The sequence below is a fragment of the Bubalus kerabau genome, chromosome 15, assembly GCF_029407905.1.
Source record: "Bubalus kerabau isolate K-KA32 ecotype Philippines breed swamp buffalo chromosome 15, PCC_UOA_SB_1v2, whole genome shotgun sequence".
Taxonomy (NCBI): Eukaryota; Metazoa; Chordata; class Mammalia; order Artiodactyla; family Bovidae; genus Bubalus; species Bubalus kerabau.
Genome location: NC_073638.1, coordinates 68,540,207 through 68,565,985, shown reverse-complemented (window position 1 = coordinate 68,565,985; position 25,779 = coordinate 68,540,207). Strand labels below are relative to the sequence as shown.

Genomic DNA, 25,779 nt, shown 5'->3' with positions numbered 1-25,779 from the left:
AGTGTGTAGGCAATTAAGAGGGTGGACAACTTGTCTTTTTATAAACATCTGGATCATGAGAAACTGAACTATATCTGGATTTATGTAAATCACAAGTACCTGGAATCCAAGTCCAATAGAAGATTTAATCAACAATGGTGTGGGTCACTGAAGGGAAATGGATATGCACAAAAGGTATTTTTGCCTGTGGAAAAAGTCATCAACTAGCCAGAGGGAAGACTATGAAAAAGTAATTTTATTTATGGCTCCAATCTTCATGTCTTTCTCCACTCATGCTATTTTTGGTACCCTTCTACATGGCCTCTGGGTTTGGCCAAATGAGTTACATGGACCAACAGGCTATTAGCAACCTTGTCACAAACAGAGGTTTAAACTTGTCACAGAAGGTTAAAAAGAACTTTATATTTCTTCTTCTTCTCCCCTTGATTTTCCATTAAAGTATGTTCAGACCTGCCAGATATAGGTTGAGTTTTAATAATCAGAGGCATTAAACCAAGAGGAGAATTACTTTAATTAGCCAAAAAAATTTCTAAACATCAGATAAGTCTCCCTAAGTAATGCCATGTACCTAAAAAAATGCCTAACCAAAGGATCATCTGCTACTGCTTTATTGATTACTCCAAAGCCTTTGACTTTGTAGATCAAAACAAACTGGAAAATTCTTCAAGAGATGGACATACCAGACCACCCTACCAACCTCCTGAGAAATCTGTATGCAGGACAAGAAGCAACAGTTAGAACAGGACATGGAACAACAGACTGGTTCCAAATCAGGAAAGGAGGATGACAAGGTTGCATATTTACACCCTACTTATTTAACTTATATGCAGAATACATCATGCAAAATGCTGGGCTGGATGAAGCCCAAGCTGGAATAAAGATTGGCAGGAGAAATATCAATATTTCTTCATTGATCAATATTTCAATCAAATATCAATAACTTCAGATGTGCAGATGATACCACCCTTATGGCAGAAAGTGAAGAACTAAAGAGCTTCTTGAGGAAAGTGAAAGAGGAGAGTGAAAAAGTTGGCTTGAAACTCAACACTCAGAAAACGAAGATCATGGCATCTGGTCCTATCACTTCATGGCAAATAGATGGGGAAACAGTGGAAACAATGGCTGACTTTATTTTGGGGGGGCTCCAAAATCATTGCAGCCATGAAATTAAAAGACGCTTACTCCTTGGAAGGAAAGTTATGACCAATCTAGACAGCATATTAAAAAGCAGAGACATTACTTTGTCAAAAAAGGTCCATCTAGTCAAGGCTATGGTTTTCCCAGTAGTCATGTATGGATGTGAGAGTTAGACTATTAAGAAAGCTGAGCGGTGAAGAATTGATGCTTTTGAACTGTGGTGTTGGAGAAGACTCCTGAGAGTCCCTTGGACTGCAAGGCGATCCAGCCAGTCCATCCTAAAGGACATCAGTCCTGGGTGTTCTTTGGAAGGACTGATGTTGAAGTTGAAACTCCAGTCCTTTAGCCACCTGATACGAAGAGTTGACTCATTTGAAAAGACCCTCATGTTGAGAAAGATTGAGGGCAGGAGGAGAAGGGGACAACAGAGGATGAGATGGTTCGATGGCTTCACCAACTCAATGGACATGGGTTTGGGTGAACTCTGGGAGTTGGTGATTGACAGGGAGGCCTGGCGTGCTGCAGTTCATGGGGTTGCAAAGAGTAGGACATGACTGAGCAACTGAACTGAATTGAACAATGGAAACAGTGGCTGACTTTATTTTCCTGGGCTCCAAAATCACTGCACTTGGTGATTGCAGCCATGAAATTAAAAGATGCTTACTCCTTGGAAGGAAAGTTATGACCAATCTAGACAGCATATTGAAAAGCAGAGACCTTATTTTGTTAGCAAAGGTCTGTCTAGTCAAGGTTATGGTTTTTCCAGTTGTCATGTATGGATGTGAGAGTTGGACTGTGAAGAAGGCTGAGCGCCAAAGAATTAATGCTTTTGAACCGTGGTGTTAGAGAAGACTCTTGAGAATCCCTTGGACTGAAAGGAGATCCAACAAGTCAATCCTAAAGGAAATAAGCCCTGAATATTCACTGGAAGGGCTGATACTGAAGCTGAAATGCCAATACTTTGGCCACCTGATGTGAAGAACTGACTCACTAGAAATGACCCTGATGCTGGGAAAGTTGAAGGCAGGAGGAGAAGGGGACAACAGAGAATGAATGGTTGGATGGCATCATCGACTCGATGGTCCTGAGATTCAGCAAGTTCTGGGAGCTGGTGATGGACAGGATAGCCTGGTGTGCTGCAGTCCATAGGGTCACAAAGAGTTGGACATGACTGAGTGGCTGAACTGAACTGAAAGGACAGTCAATCAGTAAACTTCTGAGCAGAGGCAAATGGGTGATTTAAACCACTGAATTGCCTACTGATCTTTATGCAGCATTATTTTAATAACTAACTGATGCACTCTCTCAAACCAGGTTTCTCACTTGTCTCCACATTATCACCTATAAATTACCTGAACAAGAAATCCACTAAACATCTTCATGATTATAGTCTTTCTCCTCCTCACCACCACACTCACATGCATCCTTTCCCCATCATTCACAAGTAGTGTCAATTCTACTTTCACAGTGCATTTCTTTAACTATTTTACTCTATTCCTACTGTCATTCTAAGCTGATTTCATAATATTAAAATTGTTTCTTTGTAATACTCACCCCATGTCTACTCCCTGTCCCCTATCCTGTATCATTCTTTCATAGGTCAAGAACATTTTTCTAAAAAGGATTTCATCATGTCACACTGTCAGGCTTCAATATTTCTGGTCAAACTTATAACTTGGCTTGCTATTGGAAAGTCTACTATCCAGCCTCATCTTCAGACACACAATAGCCTTCATCTATGCTGTAGCATATATAAATTACTAACCAATTTCCAAATACACATGACTAGTTTCCTCTGTGCCTACTGTTCACTCTACCTAGAACTCCACTCTCCAAGTCAGTAGCCATTAACCACATGTGACTATTTAAATGTAAATAAACTGAAATGAAATAGAATGTAAAATTCAGCTCTTCATTCACACCAGCCATGTTTCAAGGTCTCAAGAGCTACTGGTGCCCAGATTTACCATATTAAGTAATGTAGATTATAAAATAGTTTTGTTATTACAGAAAATTCTATAGTTGATCTAAAACGTTTTCTCTCTTATAATAAATGCATGGTCTGTTGAACCAGCCAGAATGTGGGGCCCAAACTGTATTATTTGATATTCATGCCATCATTCCCATTGACAAAATATAGAGGAAAAACAGGAAATCCAGGGATAATGAGGCATGGATTGACACCTTTGCCAGGTGTCAAAAGGGCTCATGAAGGAACTAGTTATACAGAATTAAGCAGAAGATAACTAGTAAGTTTTATAACATGTGACTAACCAGAAAGTGAAGAGGAACTAAAAAACCCCTTGATTAGAGTGAAAGAGGAGAGTGAAAAAGTTGCTTAAAGCTCAACATTCAGAAAACGAAGATCATGGCATCTGGTCCCATCACTTCATGGGAAATAGATGGGGAAACAGTGGAAACAATGTCAGACTTTATTCTGGGGGGCTCCAAAATCATGGATGCAGATGGTGACTGAAGCCATGAAATTAAAAGATGCTTACTCCTTGGAAGAAAAGGTATGACCAACCTAGATAGCATACTGAAAAGAGAAGACAGTACGTTGCCAACAAAAGTCTGTCTAGTCAAGGCTATGGTTTTTCCAGTGGTCATGTATGGATGTGCGAGTTGGACTTTCACAGTCCAACTGAGAAAGCTGAGCACCAAAGAATTGATGCTTTTCAACTGTGGTGTTGGAGATCCAACGAGTCCATTCTAAAGGAGATCAGCCCTGGGTGTTCTTTGGAAGGACTGATGCTAAAGCTGAAACCCCAGTACCTTCAGCCACCTCATGCAAAGAGTTGACTCATTGGAAAAGACTCTGATGCTGGGAGGGATTGGGGGCAGGAGGAAAAGGGGACAATAGAGGATGAGATGGCAGGATGGCATCACTGACTCAATGGACGTGGGTTTGAGTGAACTCAGGGAGAGTTCACTAAAGGAAAGACATTCATAGTTTGCTTGCCATTAACATATGGAATCAACACAATTGGTAATAAGAGTATCAATCAGGTAGCAATATCCTAGGAGGAAAACCAAGTGCTTTATTTAACAATACAACAATATGGTGAGGGACAGGGAGGCCTGGCATGCTGCAATTCATGGGGTCGCAAAGAGTCAGACACAACTGAGCGACTGAACTGAACTGAACTGAACTGAATCTTAAAATTGTGATCCAGGGCAATTCAAAGGTATCCTAGCCCTACTGATTTGATCTCATGGGATTAGCTTTCAGAAAATCCCCAGTAAACTCTGGCTGCTGTTGTGATCATTTTTCAAGGCCCAAATTCAAATTTCACCTTCTCTCATATTTCATGTCATCTCTTCCCTCTGAAATCACAATGTCAAACTTCATCTGGAATTAATTCTCATATTTATAGCTGTTGTTCTACTTTGATTTATCATATTATATTGAGATCACATATTGGTTGAATTAAATAGAATTTAATGGATCTCAAAAATTATTTACTAATCCTTATGAGACTCTATAGAATAAATGTAGATTAAGAGGGTGACAGGAACCATGCTGAATATTATACATGTAATTTTTATTATAAATAAATTATATAATAAATTGCTATGTATTATATTGATAATACATTGTCTATATATTATTTGATGACATATATTACCTATATTTTCTCTCTCTCTCTCCCTGTCTCACAGTGATGACTAGAATATTAAACAGACTGCTGACTCAATCAGATGAATCTTGTTTGAGAGGCTTTTCAGAAAATCCCACATTTTAAAAGAGGTTATATTCAAAGATAATGGCTATTAACTCATGTGGATGAATGTTGTTGAAGAATTTCAACAACTTTTAAAGACTGGGGACATTCTGCGGTAGAAGTGTCTTCTAGTAGCCTTCTAATTACCAAGTATGGAGGGAGTCCAGCACCGACTATGGGAAGAAATCTAGACACCAACTTTGATGTGACCCTACTCTTTTAATCAACTAAAAATACAGGTTACAAAACATGCAAACCAAAAATTCTATTTAAGAGAATTCTAAAGCTTGGGGAGCCAATCCTGATAGACTTTGTCTACCCATACAATGAACATTTTGACCGTGGCTACATTTCAAAAAGAAATCAAAGCAATGCTAATGCTAAGTCACTTCAGTCGTGTCCGACTCTGTGCGACCCCAGAGAAGGCCTCCTACCAGGCTCCTCTGACCCTGGGATTCTCCAGGCAAGAACACTGGAGTGGGTAATCAAAGCAAAGCAATGAAATTTATTGCATCTCATTAAGTGCTATAGAAGCATTAATCCATCACTTGCTAAAGGAAAGACATTCATAGTTTGCTTGCTGTTAACAAATGGAATCAACACAATTGGTAGTAAGAGTGGCAATCAGGTAGCAATATCCTAGGAGGAAAACCAAGTGCTTTATTTAACAAAACAACAATATGTCAGAAAAAGATCTCAACAGAAAAGACAGATATTACTAAAAAACAAAAGCAAAAAATCCAAGCCCAGGTACTTTATTTTTTTTTTAATTTTATTTTATTTTTAAACTTTACATAACTGTATTAGTTTTGCCAAATATCAAAATGAACATTACACTCTGTCTCTGGATTTTACTTCTTTTTTACAACCTTTACCTGTACTTATGACTAAGAGTATTGGCTCTCATTTCTGAAATCTCACTGTGATACTTCTGTATCTTGCACTTCACATTCAAGACTCTAGTTATAGTTGGACATGTATTATCTCTTCTATGTGCTCTTTAAAGGATAGGTAATTCTTTAAACCATTGTATTCTTTGTGGTTCCTATGCCTGGCACAACTGAGATACTGAATGAATGTCAGCTGCATTAAGCAACTATTTATGTATGTAAAATATTAGCTTTTTCATACTATTTTAGCTAGCTAGACACTCTGTATGAAAAGTAGATAGTATAGTGATTAAGAACAAACACTAGGATCAGTATTAAAATATCCATCCTTTTGGTTCTTAGTTGGGCAAGGCATTCAATGTCTCTGAGCTTCAATCTCATTTCTTAAGTGAAATTAATAATTATTCTGAATCCAGTACAACTGGTAATATAGATCCAAGTTCAGAGGCCAGAGAACCAGGAACATAGGTATATAATATGGTGCTATCCATCTCAAAAACAGAGCAGAAAGTACACTTCACATGGAGAGAAGCAACGTGGAAGGCCTAGAGTTTACTCTGCATTTCCTCGACACGTCCTTAAATTCTGTCCAGGCCTCTACTCCACTTTTGGTAACAATTGTTTTCTGGCCTGGCCTCCACAATAAAGGACAGAAGATGGGCACAACCACAATAAAGGACAGAAACTGTAAGGACATAATGGAAGCAGAAGAGACTGGGAATAGTTGGAAACAATACACAGAAGAACTCTACAAAAAAGGTCTTAATGAACCAGATAACCATAGTGGTGTGATCACTTACCTAGAGCCAGACATCCTGGAATGGGAAGTCAAGTGGGCCTTAGGAATCATCACTACAAAGTTAGTGGAGGTGACGGACTTCCAGCTGAGCTATTTCAAATCCCAAAAGATGACACTGTGCAAGTGTTGCACTCAATACGCTAGAAAATTTGGAAAACTCAGCAGTAGCCACAGGACTGGAAAAGGTCAGCTTTCATTCCAATCCCAAAGAAAGGTAATGTGAAACAATGCTCAAACTACTGCACAATTGTATTCATCTCACACGCTAGCAAAGTAATGCTGAAAACTCTCCAAGCGAGGATTCAACAGCATGTGAACCAAGAACGTCTAGATGTCCAAGCTGGATTTAGAAAAGGCAGAAGAACCAGAGATCAAATTACCAACATCCATTGGATCATTGAAAAACCAAGAGAATTCCAGAAAAACATCTACTTCTGCTTTATTGACTACACCAAAGCCTTTGACTATGTGGATCACAACAAACTGTGCAAAATTCTTAAAGAAATGGGAATACCAGACAACCTTACCTGCCTCCTGAGAAATCTGTATGCAGGTCAAAAAGCAACAGTCAGAATTAGACATGAAACAATGCACAGGGTACATCATGCAAAATGCTGGGCTGGATGAAGCACAAGCCAGAATCAAGATTGCCAGGAAAAATATCAATAACCTCAGACATGCAGATGACACCACCTTGATGGCAGAAAGTGAAGAGGAACTGGAGAGCCTCTTGATCAAGGTGAAAAAGGAGAGTGAAAAAGTTGACTTAAAGCTCAACAGTCAAAAAATGAAGATCATGGCATCCAGTCCCATAACTTCATGACAAATAGATGGGGAAACAATGGAAACAGTGACAAACTTTATTTTCCTGGGTCCAAAATCACTGCAGATGGTGACTGCAGCCATGAAATTAAAAGACGCTTACTCCTTGGAAGAAAATATCTGACCAACCTAGATAGCATATTAAAAAGCAGAGACATTACTTTGATGACAAAGTTACGTCTAGTCAAAGCTATGGTTTTTCCAGTAGTCATGTATGGATATGAGAATTGGACCATAAAGAAAGCTGAGTACTGAAGAATTGATGCTTTTGAACTGTGGTGTTGAAGAAGACTCTTGAGAGTCCCTTGGACTGCAAGGAGACCAAACCAGTCAATCCTAAAGGAAATCAATCCTGAATATTCTTTGGAAGGTCTGATGCTGAAGCTCCAATTCTTTGCCTACCTGATGCAAAGAACTTACTCACTGGAAAATACCCTGATGTTGGGAAGGAATGAAGGCAGGAGGAGAAGGGGATGACAGAGGATGAGATGGTTGAATGGCATCACCAACTCATGAACATGAGTTCAACCAACCTCCAGGAGTTAGTGATGGACAGGGAAGCCTGGCGTGCTGCAGTCCATGGGGTCGTAAAGAATCAGACACACTGAGCAACTGAACTGAATAATTATTCTAGGGTTTTGAAGAATAAATTAAACACTAAAGGATTATTTAAATTAAGGAATTTTAAAATATTATTATTATTATTTAGATCCAACTTACACTTCCCATTAACATCTTCCCTAATGCTAAAATAATATTTTGGGAATTAAAATGATTAAAGATATGAACTTCCCTTGTGGTCTATTGACTAAGACTCTGAGATTCCACTGCAAGGGATGTGGATTTGATCCCTTTTGGGGAACTAAGATTCCTCATGCCCTGAGGCACAGCCAAAAAAAAGATTAAAAATACTAGTCATAACTGGCCATTTGGGGTTTATTTGTTAAAAATTTGGGGATATTAAAGAAGTGATAACTTTTCATCTGTTAAAATAGAGTAAAAGGAATGAAAATTGCCTGATATATAGGGTAAAAAATTCAAATACAGTGCTTTGGGTTTCAAAGCAGTTCATCTTTACATCAACCACTTATATAACCCAACTTGGCTAAGATGAGTTATTAATTTCATTTCAGTTATGTGGGATTATCTATAACTGGCAAACTGTATCTTCCATAGTTGCAGAGTCAGCTTGACCAGCTCGATGCTCATGCCAGAAAAGCCAAATGAATAACAGATTTTCCATGAGCAACTTTCCAAATTTCTTGCAATAGTAATTTGCTTAAAGGTGTAATGTGCCACCAATAATTAGACTGGTTTGAATTCTGATAGTGCACGGTAGCATCTGCTGATACCATCTCTTCCTCCTAATTACAATTATTAGAGCCTCTTTGACTTTTTCAATTTCCAATTCCAATGTACTGGTTGTTCAAAGCTGTTTGAGCCATTAAGATGCTTGTTATCCAATCACAGATTAATTCTCTCAAGAATGAACTGGGAGATAACTGGGTGAGGCAACAGCTTCACCATAAATATATGAAAGATATTTAGGTGAGAAAGTTAAGTGTGGAAGAGTGTGGATGTGTATACATGTCACACACATATAACATATATTTAACTTTAAAAATTAGACAGATAGACACACATACACCCAATAAACATATATTTAACTTCACTGAAAACCCGGATTTATAATGTTTGTTGTTGTTCAGTTGTTAAGTCATATCCAACTCTTTGCAACCCCATGGACTGAAGCATGCCAGGCTTCCCTGTCCTTCACTATGTTCCAGGGTTGTTCAAATTCATGTCAATTGAGTTGGTGATGCCATCCAACCATCTCATCCTCTGTTGTCCCCTTCTCCTCCTGCCCTCAGTCTTTTTCAGCAACAGGGTCTTTTCCAATGAGTTGGCTGTTTGCATCAAGCAGCCAAAGTATTGGGAACTTCAGCATCAGTCCTTCAAATGAATAGTTTGGGTTGATTTTCTTTAGGGTTGATGGCTTTGATCTCCCTGATATCCAAGGGGCACCACAATTCAAAAGCATCAATTCCTTCGAGCTCAGGTTTCCTTATGGTCCAGCTCTCATATCTGTATATGACTGCTGAAAAAAAGATAGTTTTGACTCGACACAATTTTGTTGCAAAGTGATGTCTCTGCTTTGTAATATGCTGAAAAGGTTTGTCATAGATTTCCTTCCAAGGAGCTAGTGTCTTTTAATTTCATGGCTAAGGTCACCATCTGCAGTGATTTTGGAACCCAAGAAAATAAAGTCTTTCACTGTTTCCATTGTTTCCCCATTTATTTGCCATGAGTGATGGGACCAGATGCCAGGATCTTAGCTTTTGAATGTTGAGTTTTACGCCAGATTTCTCACTCTCCTCTTTCATCTTCATCAAGAGGCTCTTTAGTTCCTCTGCACTTTCTGCCATTGGAGTGACACTATATGATATCTGAGGCTGTTTATATTTCTCCCAGCAATCTTGATTCCAGCTTGTGAGTTATCCAGCCTGGCATTTTGCATGATGTACTCTGCATATAAGTTAAATAAGCAGGGTGACAATATACAGCCTTGTCGTACTCTTTTCCAATTTTGAATCAGCCCATTGTTCTATGTCCAGTTCCAACTGTTGTTTCTTAACCTGCATATGGATTTCTCAGGAGACAGGTAAAGTGGTCTGGTATTCCTATCTGTTTAAGAATTTTCCACATTTTGCTGTGATCCACACAGTCAAAGGCTTAAGTATGGTCAATGAAGCAGAAGTATGTGTTTATTTAGAATTCCCTTGCTTTCTCTGTGATCGAACTAATACTGGCAATTTGATGTCTGGTTCCTCTACCTTTTCTAAATCCAGATTATACATCTGGAAGTTCTCAGTTCATGTACTGTTGAAGACTACTTGAAGGATTTTCAGCATTACCTTGCTAGCATGTGAAATGAGTACAATTGTACAGTAGTTTGAACATTCTTTGGCATTGCCTTTTTTTGGGATTGGAATGAAAACTGTCCTTTTCCAGTCCTGTGGTCACTGCTGAGTTTTCCAAATGTGCTGGCATATTGAGTGCAGCACTTTCATGGCATCATTTTTTAGGATTTGGAAGAGCTCAGCTGGAATTCCATTAGCTCCATTAGCTTTGTTGGTAGTAATGCCTCCTAAGGCCCATTTGACTTCATACTTCAGGATGTCTGACTCTAGGTGAGTCGTCACAAAATTGTGGTTATCTGGGTTCCATTAAGGCCTGCTTTGTATACTTCTGTGTATTTTTCCCACCTCTTCTTAATCTCTTTTGCTTCTGTTAGGTCCTTGCCATTTCTGTCCATCATTGTGACCACCTTTGCATGAAATGTTCCTTGACATCTCTAGTTTTCTTGAAGAGATATCTAGTCTTTCCCATTCTCTTGTTTCCCTCTACTTTGCACTGTTCACTTAAGAAGCATTTCTTATCTCTCCCTGCTGTTCTCTGAAATTTTGCATTCAATTGGGTATATCTTTCCCTTTCTCCTTTGCCTTTTGCTTCTCTTTTATTCTCAGCTATTTGTAAGGCCTTCTCAGACACCCACTTTATCTTCTTCTATTTCTTTTTCTTGGGGAAGATTTTGGTCACTGCCTCCTATACAATGTTATGAACCTCTGTCCATAGTTCTTCAGACACTGTCTACCATATCTAGCCCCTTGAATCTATTTGTCATCTCCACTGTATAATCATAAGGGATTGGCTTTAGGTCATATCTGAATGGTCTAGTGTTTCTCCCTACTTTCTTCAAGGTAAGCCTAAATTTTGCAGTAAGAAGCTCATGATCTGAGCCACAGTCAGCTCCAGGTTTGTTTTTGCTGACTGTATAGAGCTTCTCCATCTTTGGCTGCAAAGAATATGGTCAATCTTATTTTTGTATGGACCATCTGGTGATGTACATGTGTAGAATCTACTACATCAGCTTATTCACATGAAATGGGGATAATATTAACCCAACCACTATATTTAGATTTGTTTCCCAAAAGATTATAGTGATTTAATTTATTGCTTACATTTAATGCTGAGGGTATTTTGTCCTTCTGTTCATGTTGTTATATATTTGTTTTAGGGGGTAGTTGTCTGTTTTCTGTTGATTTTACATTAACCTAGCAGTTAATAAAGTAAACAACAATTCTTTTGGGCTCAGTCCAGTCACCTACTTTTTGTATAGCCACAATCTGGCCTCAAACACATGAGCTAAACTTCTGCAATATGCCTTGAAGAATCTGTATCAATCATAATGACACTAATTATTGCTAATGACAATGTGATAGGAGAGTCAATATGTTGAACTTTAAATAAATTTGCTATGCTTGAAAATGAATTTCTCATAATGATCATATGTGTACCTGGTATATTAGTGAGTAACTACCTGGGCAGAACTGTCTCATTTGGAAGACCTCTAGTTTAAAATTTGATGTGGTGAACATACGATTTTTAGCCAAAACCAAATCAATCCAAAGTCCTTTTCTAATTATGCATTACTTTCACAAATCTGAAACTCAGTTCCATCCTCTGTAATATGGAAGTTAGTTAAACCTCTTTTGTAAAGTAGTTATGAGGAATAGTGTTGGCATATATTGGGTGCCTAGCAGAGAGGAGATGCTGAAGAAATGATAATGTTCAGATGCTGAGTACAGACCTAGAAAATAGTACAGAGCCTTATTAACTAAATATTACATACTGCAGGGAAAACAATGCCTTTGAGAGAATTAGTTTCATGAAGAGTCAGAAGTTAGCTTCACCACCTACATTTATTAAAATACCCTCAAAGTTTAATATTTTAATAAATCAATTTTATAAAGTATGCTTCACTGTATATATTTGCAGTATACAAATCTACCTTTTTGTTTTGTAAACAAAACAAAACAAATTTGTTTTGTAAACAAAGCAAATATATCTACCTTTTTGTTTTGTAAACCATATCAAAAATTTCAATCTTCAGAAGATTCAGTTCCACCCTTAGACTCAACAGTAGTAAAAATCACACAAATAAATCATTAACAAACACTTAACATGCTAAATATATTACATGTATTATCTCAGCTATCACTTATGACAAAACGATGTGATAATTATTGCCATTAAAAGTAATTTAATAGAGGTTCTGACAAGTTAGAAATTAGCACACATTCATAGATCAGCAGAGCTACAATTAGTACCCCCAATCCAAGCCTAACCTCCAAACACAGCAGAGAACCACCAGAAATTACACCACAGACACCATCTGCCTGATAACGAGATGGCCCAAACATAGGATCAGTCCCACAGAAAGGACCTGATCTGGAACCAACATGAGATTGTTGATGCTGCTGCTAAGTCACTTCAGTCGTGTCCAACTCTTGCGGCCCCATAGACAGCATCCCACCAGGCTCTGCTGTCCCTGGGATTCTCCAGGCAAGAATACTGGAGTGGGTTGCCATTTCTGTCTCCAATGCATGCATGCATGCAAAGTCACTTCAGCTGTGTCTGACTCTGTGTGACCCTATGGACAGCAGCCCACCAGGCTCCTATGTCCATGGGACTCTCCAGGCAAGAATACTGGAGTGAGTTGCCATTTCCTTCTCCCGCATGAGACTAGACCATGGGAAGGACTTGATTGAAAACAAATAAACAAGGCACATTTTGAATGAAGCAAATTTAATGAGGATACACATGAGGAATGATTGGAGAGAGAAAGCAGCAATTCTACATTGCATCTGGAAAGGTAGGGTCTTATACAAGAAATACGAAGTGTTTTGTACAGTCAAAATCCAGAGCAAGGTATCTCTGCTGTGATCATTTTGGGTTCTCTGCTTTTTCTATTGGTTCTTATAATCAAGTACTAAATGGTTTGTCTGGTGGGTGGATTTGATACAGATGGAAATAGGGCTTTTCTCAGTATAGACAAAACATTTATCTTTGAATTGTCAAGTTTGTGCTGTAACAAATGTATCCATGGATATATAGATTAAACACAGTCAGACAGGAAAGATCAAAAAGGCTACAACCTGTGACCAAGTCAATGGAAAAGAAGAGAAGAAAGTACATATTAAGCAATGGGAACAAGTCTGCTAAGACAAATAAAAGGTAGTGTTGACTGAGCAAATCCAGCATCTCCATACTGCCACCCCGTCCCCTTTCCATTTCTACAGTAGACTTCTGTACCAATCATGACCCTTATTTTCCCTCTTAGAGCTTGCATGCATGCTCAGTTGCTTCACTCATGCCTGAGTCTTTGTGACCCCATGGACTATAGTCCACCAGGCTTCTGTGTCCATGGGATTATTCCAGCAAGAATACTGGAGTGGGTTGCCATTCCTTTCTCCAGGAGATCTTCCCAACTCAGGACTTGAACCTGCATCTCCTGCTGCTCCTGCGTTGGCAGGGAGATCCTTTACCACTGAGCCACCTGAGAAATACCCCACAGAGCTTGCAGAGACTTTAATTCCTTTGAAGCCCAGTGAAACAGGCAGCCAGTACTAACTGATATATGGGTTGATTCAGATGAAATCTAGTTGCTACCTTGAGTATATACATTATTGAATAAATGTTTCATGAGCACCACCATAGTAATGCCAGTCCCTTTAGGAACTCCAACTCACCCAATAAAGTATGATCCTTTTGAAAAGAAAAACAAATTAATTATTATTAATTTATCAGAGGAAAGGACAATGTGACAACTTAAGATACTGTATGAGACCAAACTTAGATTTATATAGAACATATAAATCCTTTCTGCAATTAAGAAGTAATCTTTAAAACATTTGTGAAAGATAGATAAAAATGGAAGGAAATTTTTATAAGCAGCAGTCCACACACTTAATATGAAAACAGTAAAGGGTGTATGAATTTTTTTCCCTGAATTCTGCTCACCCCCTTAGTTTATTCCATTGGTTATATGAACGAGAAATCTCTATAATGTTATGAACACTGGCAAAGTCAGACAACTGGAAATTCTGTAATATCACAGAATGCTATGGCTGAAAATAAGTAGCAAACCAGGTTAATTGCTGAATTGAGGATGTTGAGCAAGAGATAATGTGGTACTGATATCCTGGCAATAGAGGGCTTAACGATTGAACACTATTGAGAGGTCTATTCCATCAAGAAGGTAGATAGATAGCTCACCTTTCAGTAACTGCATGAGAAAGGAAAATTTTAAAACAAGGACAAGCATTCTCACATCTGACTATGCTACGGAGACACATGAGACAGGAACTCAAATTACAGAACTATGCCTCAAAGTCAGAGCTAGACCTGCAGTCGCGTTGCCCTGATGCTAAGTTCTCTGAGTGCTGCCTTTTGGAAGTAAAAGACCTGAAAATCCAAGTCCAAATTCTGGTTCTGCCACTTATTAGTTGTGTAACCTTGGAAAAACTATTTGCCTTACTGAATTTCAGTTTCCTTATCTGTAAACTACTGTTGGCACACTTACTCTGCCAGGATATGTTAAAGATTAAATGAGAAAAGCGTATTTGCCATGCCTCATAGAGGCATTTGCAATGCCTTACAGTAGGCGTGCTTGCTTTCCTTTTTGGAAAGTAGTCTAGTAAGATTTTAAACACAAGGTCTTTCTCTCTGTAGGCAGACATATCTAGAGAAATAAATGTCTCATACATATGTGACACATATACATGTCACACACACACACACACACACACACACACACACACATATATATATCAGAGATAGTTAAGAAACTCAGAGACATATATGTAATATATGTAGTATATGTGTTACATATGCATTATGTAATATATAAATGTAATTTTCTAAATATTCTATGGTATTTGGGGAACTTTATCTTGTATGATTATTTGTGAAAATCACATGAGAAGCAACTTAGTCTTCAACCAGATAGTTCTTCATGATTGCATGAAGTACCCACAATATGGTACAGGATACCAAATGATACAAATCACTATGTTTGAACCTTTAGACACCACTCAGATCAGATCAGATCAGTCGCTCAGTCGTGTCCGACTCTTTGTGACCCCATGTATCACAGCATGCCAGGCCTCCCTGTCCATCACCAACTCCCAGAGTTCACTCAGACTCACATCCATCGAGTCAGTGATGCCATCCAGCCATCTCATCCTCTGTCATCCCCTTCTCCTCCTGCCCCCAATCCCTCCCAGAATAAGTCTTTCCCAATGAGTCAACTCTTTGCATGAGGTGGCCAAAGTACTGGAGTTTCAGCTTTAGCATCATTCCTTCCAAAGAAATCCCAGGGCTGATCTCCTTCAGAATGGACTGGTTGGATCTTTTTGCACTCCAAGGGACTCTCAAGAGTCTTCCCCAACATCACAGTTCAAAAGCATCAATTCTTCGGCACTCAGCCTTCTTCACAGTCCAACTCTCACATCCATATATAACCACAGGAAAAACCATAGCCTTGACTAGACAGACCTTTGTTGGCAAAGTAATATCTCTGCTTTTGAATATGCTATCTAGTTGGTCATAACTTTCCTTCCAAGGAGTAAGCGTCTTTTAATTTCACGGCTGCAATCACCATCTGCAGTGATTTTGGAGCCCAAAAAAATAAAGTCTGACACTGCTTCCACTGTTTCCCCATCTATTGCCCATGAAGTGATGGGACTGGATGCCATGATCTTCGTTTTCTGAATGTTGAGCTTTAAGCCAACTTTTTCACTCTCCACTTTCACTTTCATCAAGAGGCTTTTGAGTTCCTCTCCACTTTCTGCCATAAGGGTGGTGTCATCTGCATATCTGAGGTGATTGATATTTCTCCTGGCAAGCTTGATTCCAGCTTGTGTTTCTTCCAGTCTAGCGTTTCTCATGACATACTCTGCATAGAAGTTAAATAAACAGGGTGACAATATACAGCCTTGATGTACTACTTTTCCTATTTGAAACCACTCTGTTGTTCCATGTCCAGTTCTAACTGTTGCTTCCTGACCTGCATACAAATTTCTCAAGAGGCAGATCAGGTGGTCTGGTATTCCCATCTCTTTCAGAATTTTCCACAGTTGATTGTGATCCACACAGTCAAAGGCTTTGGCATAGTCAATAAAGCAGAAATAGATGTTTTTCTGGAACTCTCTTGCTTTTTCGATGATCCAGCGGATGTTGGCAATTTGATCTCTGGTTCCCCTGCCTTTTCTAAAACCAGCTTGAACATCAGGAAGTTCACAGTTCACATATTGCTGAAGCCTAGCTTGGAGAATTTTGAGCATTACTTTACTAGCGTGTGAGATGAGTGCAATTGTGCAGTAGTTTGAGCGTTCTTTGGCATTGCCTTTCTTTGGGATTGGAATGAAAACTGACCTTTTCCAGTCCTGTGGCCACTGCTGAGTTTTCCAGATTTGCTGGCATATTGACTGTAGCACTTTCACAGCATCATCTTTCAGGATTTGGAATAGCTCAAATGGAATTCTGTCACCTCCACTAGCTTTGTTCGTAGTGATGCTTTCTAAGGCCCACTTGACTTCACATTCCAGGATGTCTGGCTCTAGGTCAGTGATCACACCATCGTGATTATCTGGGTTGTGAAGATCTTTTTTGTACAGACACCACTATCCCCAGCTTAAATCTATATAATTATAGCAATATATTTATTCTAGGTCATAACTTTCTATTTTCAAAATATATAGAAAAAAGCAGAGAGAACCAAATGCTATCTTTTAGATGATTAAGAAACTAAAACAAAAAAAAAAGATTATTTCTTTTCAATGCAATAGCCATTCATGTAGCTTATATAATGAAAATTTCCTTTCAATTAAGAACTCTAAAATTAAGAAATATGAACGAGCTCCTGGATTACTCATAAACCTGTGTACAATGTATGCTGAATTTTCTGTATGTACATAATGTGTATTTTTTGAGGAAGAAGATCCATAGCTTATAAAGGTTCTTGACTATGTGGTTCCCAGTAAACATAGAAATAAACAGCAACTGCATTTGAGTATGTTTGTCTTGAGTCATATCTCAAAACTAAAATCATAGTTGTACAAAAAAATGAGAATTATTGGAGGTACAGTGAAATATGGCATAGGGGTGAAACCCTTTAATTTTCTACTTCTGATTTCAGTAAGGACAAATAAATATGTCCTCAAATGTACAGATATGTTTGTGGGTTTACTCTGAAAAAACAGTCAGGGAATACTAATTTAGGCAAGGGTTTCAAAAGAGTTACTGCATATACATATATTTTATGGTAATTAATAATGTCAACGGTGTAAGAGTATTACTTTTTATGGCTCAAAAATCAATACAGATATCACAAATATCAGTACCCAACATTATGGACTTTACTTTTATATAGGAACAGCATTCCTTCATTTTAAATCAGGTAATCTCAAACTCACTCTTACTTTTATCTATATTAAGTTCTGTAACATCTTATCTATATGAAAACAGATTCAACACAGCAAAGAAATCACCCTGAAAAATTCAGGCATTTCCTCTTATCTCCTATAGTTTGATAGACTTAGGTTGAAAAATCTTGGCCTTTCTGACTTTTCCTTATTGGAGGAGGAATAGCTAATCCAATAGGTCCATATTACCATCAGGTGGATTCCTATCAGGGTCAGTCTTGATGTTCAATCCAGCCTGTTTTCTCTGGCCTCCCAGACAGGTGTATACCTCGGCACTTGGTGGGTTTTCACAGCCAGTTTCCAGGCAGATCCCAGGGTCTGCCCCCATTAGCCCAAGTCAGTCTATATTCTATCTCTTCCAGAGCTCCTTCCTGCAACAAAGTCAACAAAATTATATACCCCAAGGTATGGATTTGAGAAGAGTTACAAATCCTTCACATAGTATCTAATCCAGGATAGCAGTAATCAAGTTCATATTTGTAACATGGATTTCCCTGGTGACTCAGTGGCAAAGAATCTGCCTGCCAATGCAGAAGAAGTGGGTTTGATCCCTGGTACAGGAAGATCCCCTGGAGAAGGAAACGGTAACCCACTCCAGTATTCTTACCTGAGGAACCTCAGGGAGCCTGGAGTGTTACAGTCCATGGGGTCGCCAAGAGTCAGACACGACTCAGCGGAGTTAGTAACTGAACAACAACTTAATAGCTAGCACTATGAAACAGAAGGATGAATGGAACCCAAAGCCAAACTTCGAACAAAAAGCATTTAATATTACTATTGACATATATACACTGCCATGTATAAAAAAGATAGCTAGTGGGAAAAGTGAAAGTGAAAGTTGCTCAGTCATGTCCAACTCTGTGATCCCACGGACTATACAGTCCATGGAATTCTCCAGGCCAGAATACTGGAGTTGGGCAGCCTTCCCCTTCTCCAGGGCATCTTCTCAACACAGGGATCAAACCCAGGTCTCCCACATTGCACATGGATTCTTTACCAGCTGAGCCACGAGGGCAGCCCAAGAATACTGGAGGGGGTAGCCTATCCCTTCTCCAGAGGATCTTCCTGACCCAGGAATTGAATCGGGGTCTCCTGCACTGCAGGCAGATTCTTTACCAATTGAGCTATCAGGGAAGCCCAGCTAGTGGGAATCTGCTGTTATAACACAAAGAGCTCAGCTTGATGCTGTGTAATGACCTAGATGGGTGGGATGGTTTGGTGGTACAGAAAGATTCAAGAGGGACGGGATTATATGTATACATATAGCTGATTAACTTCATTGTACAGTAGAAATGAATAAAATATTGTAATAAAACTATACCCCAATAAAAAAGAAAGCATGGACTTAATATTTGTAGAATACTCTGAAAATCTAAAGAAAAAGAGAAAAAATAAGACAAAAGCAGAAACAGGGCCTGCTAACCATGATGTTGATAACCTTGGTATTAGATTCCAGGTACAAAACATGTAGGAATAACTACAAATATCTTTGCCAAGGTCTCAGGAAAATTTATATTTGGAGCAACCACTGACCAAAATCTAGTTGCATGTTGAATATAAGGTTGGGACACAGGCATATACTCAGTACACTGGTGAGACAACAGGCCTATCAACTTAACACAGTCAATTGGTGTTTAAAACAGTTAACAAAATAATCTGCAGCCCACAACCCTTCTGTTAAACTGGCCAAGCAGAGCCTTCTCTTAAATGCTCACAGAATCTTAGTTACATAGTTAACAATCCTCTGGGCAAGGATTTGAGCCAAAGGTTACTCAAATTTTACACTATCTATAATCAGTATCAGAGAAAAACAGTTAACTCAGACTTTTCCCTGTTTTAGGAGTGTAAAAAGAGAAAGAATTGTGGTTGTTTTGGGTTTGTTTGGTTTTTTTTTAATTAACAAATGAGAGATCTTTTAAAATCCTGAAAATCAGGTGAAAGTTCTGTCTCCTAAGTGGAATATAACTATAAAAATCATCTATTTTGGAAAAATTAATATTTAATTCCATAAAAGTTTATTAACTAACTGATGTATGCAAATGTTTTAGAGCATATCACTGGCATCTATTCAGTTCAGTTCAGTTCAGTCACTCAGTCATGTTCGACTCTTTGCGACCCCATGAATTGCAGCATGCCAGGCCTCCCTGTCCATCACGAACTCCCAGAGTTCACTCAGACTCACGTCCATTGAGTCAGTGATGCCATCGAGCCATCTCATCCCCTGTCGTCCCCTTCTCCTCCTGCGCCTAGTCCCTCCCAGCATCAGAGTCTTTTCCAATGAGTCAACTCTTGGTATGAGGTGGCCAAAGTACTGGAGTTTCAGCTTTAGCATCATTCCTTCCAAAGAAATTCCAGGGCTGATCTCCTTCATAATGGACTGGTTGGATCTCCTTGCAGTCCAAGGGACTCTCAAGAGTCTTCTCCAACACCACAGTTCAAAAGCATCAATTCTTCGGCACTCAGCCTTCTTCACAGTCCAACTCTCACATCCATACATGACCACAGGAAAAACCATAGCCTTGACTAGATGGACCTTTGTTGGCAAAGTAATGTCTCTGCTTTTGAATATGCTATCTAGGTTGGACATAACTTTCCTTCCAAGGAGTAAGCATCTTTTAATTTCATGGCTGCAGTCACCATCTGCAGTGATTTTGGAGCCCCAAAAAATAAAGTCTGACACTATTATGTGGTATTTAACATGAAACATAAAGGAGTATGGCTACCCAGAGTCCCACAAACTGGTGTTTTGAAACAGTTCAGTGGATTTCAATAGGTGAAACATTTCTATCAATGTAGGTCACAGTATACCCTGAAAGCTCTTTACAACAATTATTTTTGCCCAGATTATGTTCATTTTTGTTCCCCACTTGGAAAAAATAACAAGGTCTGAATTTTTCAAACAAAGGATATTTAAGTATTGCTGAATTAAAATTGACTGCAATGGCACCCCACTCCAGTACTTTTGCCTGGAAAATCCCATGGACGGAGGAGCCTGGTGGGCTACAGTCCATGGGGTCGCTAGAGTCGGACATGACTGAGCGACTTCACTTTCACTTTTCACTTTCATGCACTGGAGAAGGAAATGGCAACCCACTCCAGTGTTCTTGCCTGGAGAATCCCAGAGATGGGGGAGCCTGGTGGGCTGCCATCTATGGGGTCGCAAGAGTCGGACATGACTGAAGTGACTTAGCAGCAGCAGCAGCAGCAAGGCCAGATCAAAGTTCAATAAGATAGATTCCAGGGCCACATCTAGATTCAGGGAGAAATAGCATATTTATTGATTAATACTATTCAGCCATGACACAGGATGCAGAATCTTCCTCTGTGTCCAAGTTGAACCCACAGTGCACATGCAGCATGTTCTCTGCTCAGCTTCCTTTCCCTTAAGAGAACGATCTCTCCCTCATTCTTCAGGCTGCCACTTCAATCTTTATACTACTGAACATACCTATTCATTTCGCTCTGCCAACTTCACTGATGTTCTAGGTCTTCTAATCATGTTACCTGTTCATCCACCTAAGTAATTCTCACAAAGTATGAGTTCATGACTCCAAAGCATATTCCTTTCTGAGGACAGATGTAAGATATCCAGGAGGAAGAAGCATTCTCCTTCTCTGTGAAGTTGTTAAGGGATGATACATTTCAGGGTGTGTCAGTGGCCATCCTTACTAATTACATGGAGGAAGACCATCTACAGTAAAGGAAAGAAAGGCCAACACATGCATGAACACACACACACATACATGAACACACACACACATACATACACATCAAAGAATCAGAGATACAGCAGTGCTGAAAAATGGACAAGAGGGTATTCTAGAGGCATTAATAACATTCCCATTTTCCCACAGGATTTGGGAATCTTCCTCTGGATAATTACAAAGGAATTTCTTTGTAATTATTTCTTCAATTTGGTGAATTGCATCCTTTTTAGCTAAACATGTAAGTAATTTCCTTTCTTCTCAAGCTATGTATTATTTTTCCCATAATATTTATTCAATGCTTATGATTCACAAGATTAGTTTTTAGATAATGGCAATAATTTTTGCTGGGAAATTTCATGGACAGAGGAGCCTGGCTGGCTACAGTCCATGGGGTTGCAAAAGAGTCACACATGACTTAGCCATTAAACAACAAAAATAGAACTATAAACAAAAGACACCAAGCCCTGACTTCATGGAACTCACACTCTAACAGAAAGAGAGATAGTGGACAGATATATAAGTAATTATTTAAAGTGTGCTGGGTAGTGATATATGCTAAGGAAAAGAAAATAAAACAGAATAGGAATATGGGTGCTGTTGAGAGCAAAGAGAAGTTAAAATATATCATGTAGCTATGGAAAGTATTGAGAATTTGGTTTCTTTCATATATCAGAAAAAACACTGAAAAACCCAGTATAATGTGGGTTCATCATCCTGTTATATTATTTATCACCTTTTAAATTTTAATGTTCCATATTTACCATCATATTCCATTGAAAGAATATATCTCACAAGACCATAACATGACCTTATTTTGCAGTATTTACTCCACTTTTTAAATATTTTCATTTTATTTGGTTTTTAGTCCTATAGGTACATAAATATTAGTCTCAGGGTGCTTCAAAAACTCAAATTCATATTCTTCATTTGAAGCAACAATAACAAGTTTTTTTTTTTTAGTTTCTAGCAATGACATGGTTGCTTTATTAGATTTTGCTGCAATACTGCTGTATAGAAAATAACCCCCAAATCTTAGTGGCTTCTAACAACAAACATTTTATTTTACACTCATGGTATAGCAGATTTTTGATTCCATGATGGATCAGAAAAGCTTGAGAGACATGAATGGAAGCTTGCTTACGGACATAGCTCAGAAATGGCCCCCTATCATTTCCTTCCAAATTCCACTGATCAGGAATTTGGAAGCCCAACATACAAGATGGAGAAATACACGCCATTCATAGTGAACCACCTCAAGGGCAGAGAGGAAAGAATGAATTTTTAATAAAAAGTATAATCTACTATTCACCAAGTTTAATTTTCTACATTGAGCATGATTATACCAGGGAGTGATCTAAATACAGCTACACAACAGAAATTCTAGAAACTTGGCCCTATTCAGGTTATATAGGAAGATCTGCCAGAAGGGAGGCAAGACTTTAAAAAAAATTATGTAAAGGTGATATGTCAATAAAAGGAATATCTCCATGTAGTTGCCTGAACATGTCAAGCTACCAGACAACCCCCTGCTTTCTACATGAAATTCCCTGTCCTTCATAACTGATACCCTTTTGTGCAAACCCAGTTCTATATTCTTTCCTAATTTAACATTGCTTCTTCTACTGGCCCTTTAAAACAGAATGTGTATATAACACATTTATTGTGATTTATGAGAAATGTTCTATGACCCAATAGTTTATCAGCACTATAGGTTCTCTGAAGGTGAACACAGCATATTCACCTCTGTACATCAAAGTTTAGCTTAGTTCTTGGCTGCAGGGACATTCAAATATCACACAATACATTTAATGTGAATGATCTTAAAATTTCTTCCCACTCTTAATATCAAACACAAAGCCCTGTGTTATCACACTAGTTTGGAATGTTGTTCTAACAAAGTATCAGTGATTTTCAGTCAGTGCTAAAAATACTTAATGACAATAATTGAAAAAGTTACTCTGCTTGCTGCATTTAGAGAGCATTTGCTCCAACTTTTAGCTCCCAACCTTGGATTTCTTATCCTCGGGGCCCTCTTTTCATTCAGTGTTCAGTTGTGCTTAGTCTTTGGATTGCTGTTCATGCTGCCGATCATTTCACAGCAGTGATTTTGGCAGACAAAGCAAGTCCTATGCACAGCCAGGTGTTCGCTTTGGCACCCGCACCACTGGGGGGTTGAATCAGATGTTTCCCACACCTGTGAACCGGCTGCCCAATCTTAGCCAGCTCCCATGAACTTAATTATCATGCTCAATTTCAAAATAAAAAAAAAAATAGTTAAGAGAACATACATACAATTTCAGATGCTGCTGCTTCTTGCCATCCCTGCCACGTCCTCCTCAATAGAGCATTACTGTAAACAAATTAGCATTTCCTCCTCATCTTATCTTGATTTGTGGGATGTGCGAATGGAATACAACTCATTATATTTGAAGAGCTGATTAATTCCAGTGGTGAAATAATCACTGTACTTGCCCATCAGATTGTAGCTACGGTATTTGACCTATAATCCATGAGTAAGTGGAAGGTCCAGGAATGGCTTTGACGTTTAACATGTCTTTTTTTGATGCATGTTACAATTTTAGACATCAGAAGATGAAATTTTATATGAAAATAAAATGGAAAACAGAATTAGACTTTGAATATTCTCGTAACTTTTCCTTTTCTCTCAGCCAACAATGTACTGCATTTCTTTAAGGAAGAATGTTTTTTGTAGGCTCTGAATTCCCATTCATTTGCTTAATACCATTTCTACTGCTCCATTTGTTTTGTCTGCTCTACTGGACAAAATTCCATGGGTACTGTCAAAAGAATAGGCATATAGATCAATGGGAGAGAATTGAGATACCAGAAATAATCCCATACATTTACAGTTAAATGATATTTGACATGGGCACCATGACAAATTAGTGGAGAAAGAATAGTCTTTTCAACAAATGGTGCTAAGACCACAGGATATCCACTTAGAAACCAACTAAGTTGGACATCTTCCTCCCAACATAGGCAAAATGAATTCAAAACTTATCAAAAAGCTAAATGTGAGAGATACAACTTTAACACTCTTAAAAGAAAACAGATATAATGTTCATGACCAAGAATTAGGCACTGGTTTCTTAGATATGGCAACTAAAGCACAAACAACCAAGGAAAAAATTAGATAAATTAGATTTCATCAAATTTGAAAAATGTTGGCTTCAAAAGACACTATCAAAAAAGCAAAAAGACAAAAAAAAATGGGAGAAAATATCTTCAAATCATATATTGATCTCTGGACCAGGAAGATCCCCTGGAAAAGGAAATGGCAACCCACTCTACTGTCCTTGCCTGGGAAATCCCATGGACAGAGGAGCCTGGCAGGCTACAGTCCATGGAGTCACAAAGAGTTGGACACGATGGAGGAACTAAACGATGACAACAAGAAAATAGCACACTCATACAATGGAATTCAGGCATGAAAGGAAGGAAACACGGATACATGTTACAAGGAGGAAGCTTGAAAGCATTATGCCAAATGAAGGAAGCCACAAAATACCTCATGCTGCATGGTCCATTTACATGAAATGTCCAGAATAGGCAAATCTACAGAAACAGAAAGTATATCAGTGGTTGCTAGGGGCTTGGGGGAAAAAGAAATGCAGTGACTGCTAATGGGTATGGGATTTATTTGGGGTGGACGAAATTGTTCTGGAATTAGGCAGTTATGTTGTTTTTTTGAATATACTAAAAATCACTGAATTATATACTTAAAAGGGGTGGATTTTATGATATGTGTGGTATTTTTACTACTTCAGGAATAAAAAGTGAGCAATCTATTGATACATTAAACAACACTGAGGTATCTCAAAATCATTATGCTGAGAGAAAGAAGTTACACCAAAAAAGAGCAATACTATCAGACTCTATTTATACATTCCAGGAAATGCAAACTAATCTGTACTGACAAGAAGCAGATAGATAAGCAGGTGACTGATGGGAGGTTTGAGAGGAAGAAGAGATGAAAAAGGGCATCATTAAACCTGTGGGGATGATACATATTCATCATCTTGACTGTGGTGATGGTTGTATACATATAATAGAAACTATACACTCTCTATATGTGTAGTTTATTACATGTCAATTACTTCTTTAAAATGATTAAGGGAGAAATATACACAGAACCTATTGGTGGTGAATAAACCATCAGCTGGGAGGAGACACTCAAATCTAGAGAACTGAGATGATATGGACACATTAGCAGGTTCTTGGCAGTAGGCAATTACTAGATTGTAAGAAAAAAATGCAGTGATGACAGAAAACAAGGTTACAGGCATTTTTAAAACCACCTAAAAATTCTGTGCTAGACAAAGCTCCATGAGAAGTAGACTTTTCTGTATT

The 25,779-nt window shown here is 38.5% G+C and overlaps 1 long non-coding RNA gene across 4 annotated transcripts in view; it reads right to left on the bottom strand.

Moving 5' to 3' along the window:
- LOC129629329 (uncharacterized) overlaps positions 1-25,779 on the bottom strand; it is a 334,237-nt gene that overhangs the window by 291,592 nt on the left and 16,866 nt on the right. For 3 of the 4 annotated variants that reach the window (XR_008703165.1, XR_008703168.1, XR_008703166.1), the window contains exon 3: positions 17,727-18,072. The exons of the other annotated variant lie outside the window; for it this stretch is intronic. This is a non-coding gene — a long non-coding RNA (uncharacterized LOC129629329). Of the gene's footprint in view, positions 1-17,726; positions 18,073-25,779 lie in introns of those variants that run through there. 4 annotated transcript variants of the gene reach the window in all.